This window comes from Petaurus breviceps, unplaced genomic scaffold, assembly GCF_028583685.1.
Source record: "Petaurus breviceps papuanus isolate PSGF00001 unplaced genomic scaffold, PetGlider_PUasm1.0 138, whole genome shotgun sequence".
NCBI classification, from domain to species: Eukaryota; Metazoa; Chordata; class Mammalia; order Diprotodontia; family Petauridae; genus Petaurus; species Petaurus breviceps.
Window position 1 is genome coordinate 22931087 of NW_027185694.1, and position 2380 is coordinate 22933466.

The window sequence follows — 2380 nt, forward strand, 5'->3', positions numbered from 1 at the left end:
AGCGCTGGGCTCGCTAATTTGACAGGGGCGGTGTGTCTGGGTAGCAAAATCTTGACAGGCAAATAGCCGGTTGGTCATCGGCTCTTACCAGCTGGGCCGCAGGTTAGAAGCACCAGAGGCTGCCGAGGGGCTGGAGGGGCACTCTTCAGTCTCCTAGTCCAGCCAGGACAATTAAGGAACCTGCCCTGAGGGTGGGGGTAGGGAGAGAATTCTAGGCAAGAAGGACTTCGGGGGGATGGGGAAACCTGCCATCTCCAGGTCAGTGAGGATTGACCTTTGAGAGGCTCCAGCCTGGAATGTCACATCCCCTCCTCTCTATAACACACATTTCCCCTTCCTAGCAATCCCTCCCAGGATGAGGACAGAAGGGAATGGGTGACTGACAGGGATCTTCCAGGAGAGTCGGAGAAAAGAGACAGCAATGGAAGGGAGAGGCAGGGCTAGCCCTGTCACAGTCCTTGGCATCTCCAAGCCAAGCAATCATTTTGCTAATGGCCATTGAGAGATGGCATCTACTTTTACAGATGTGGAAACTGAGGTCTTAAGGAATCTAGATAACTGTCTCTGTTAATGCAGTCTTTGCTTTCTTCCCCAGAGACACTACAGAGTCCTTGCTTTTGTTGGAGTTTGGGAAGGAGAACTGGGACAGAGAAGGGAGTTTGGAAGGTTAAGGAGAAAGCTTGGGGGAATGAGGGGAAGGAAATCTGGGGGGAAGAGGAGTTTGGAAGTCTTGGCAAGGTTATGTCTGGAAGAATCTGGGGGCTCAGAGAGTTTGGGAAATCAGAAGTAAGGAAAGTTTGAGATGGTCTAATGAGAGAGAAAGCATGGGGGTCCTGAGGGGAGGGGGAATTTAGGAAGTCTGAGGCAGGGTTTTGAGGAGGTATGAAGGAAACCAGTATAAAGGGGGCAGTTGGGAGGTCTGATAGGAGGGGGAATTTTAAGGGTTGTGAGGTGAGGGGAAGTTTGAGGGGGTGTTTGGGAGATCTGAAGGGAGGGTGAGTTTGGTGGAGGCTGAGGCTAACTTGAAATCTTTGCAGGGGGCAGTGATGCCCCTTGTCCTGACAACTGCCCATCCGCCTATGCAAAGGGCCTTGGAGCTGGGCGGGCCTGCCACTCAGGCAGGGAAAATCATCTGTGACAGGCCCATGAAGGCTGGGCCCCGGGGGCCGCAAAACGACAAGTGAGTTTCCTCTTCCCGAACATATGGTCCCCGTCAGCTGGGAGCAAAGCAGCAATTGCTGCCTAGGCTGATTCACCAGCACCCTCCCCACCCCCCACCTCAGCCCCAGAAATGGGGGCCAGGAGGGAAGCCTGATTCTGATCTGAGAGTCTTTCTGTACTGCACTCCCTTCTCTGGGGCTCAGTGCCCCCCATCTCAGATCTCACTAGTCAGGGAGCAAAAGGACTCAGTATGGACCCTGAAAATGGTGAAGGAGCTAAAGTTGGTCTATAAATTCTCATATCTCCCTCCCTATACCCTCATGTGGACCCAGGAGCCCCCCCCACACACACACACACGTGTGCACACACATTACACTTACTCTGACTCTCTCCCATCCATCTGGCCAACATCACCCTCCCCCTCTGCTAATTAGGTAAACTGATCCCTCCTAATGGTTGGTTTAATAGGCGTCAATATATGAGACCATGCCAAAGGAATCATTGTGCCAATGGTTTACAGTGCAAGATTAACAAACCACACTACACATATGATCTCTTTTGAGCCTCACAAGACCTCCGGGAGGAGGGTATAATAGGTATTATTGTACAGATGAAGAAACTGAGGCTGATAACAGCTCATAAATATCAGAGGTGGGATTTGAAACCAGGTCCTCTGGGCTCATATCTTCCAAACTATTCCCCACGATCAGTTGGGTGTGCTAATGGTTTCCTGTGTGCCAGTGGTTTAACTTGTGTGCTAGTGGTTTATTGTAGAATAATTGTGATTTAGGAGGTGCTCACTTGGGTTCTTTGATGGACCTGCAATAGCATTGGTGTGAATTCTGTCTCCATGTTTAGAGACTGCAACTTCTCTCTGCTTTTTTATCCAGAGCATATGATAATGTGGGCAACATGCATATTTTATCCACTTTGACTTTCCCACATGGATGCACTATGTTGTTGTGGATTTCACTAAGAGCTATGTTATATTCCAGGGCACAATATAAACACTATAATGCCTTTGAAAATACGAACATTTGGAGAACCTTGCCATCAACCAGGGACCCTTCTTTGGTTTGGACTCTGGGCAAGACATCTACCATTGTACTGATAGCTGCTTTAGGTGAGCAGATGTTTTCTACCTTGCCTGATATTACTTATTAGCAGTTTGTTGAACAGACATTTCCAGTTGCATCTATCACAGAAACATATAATTTTA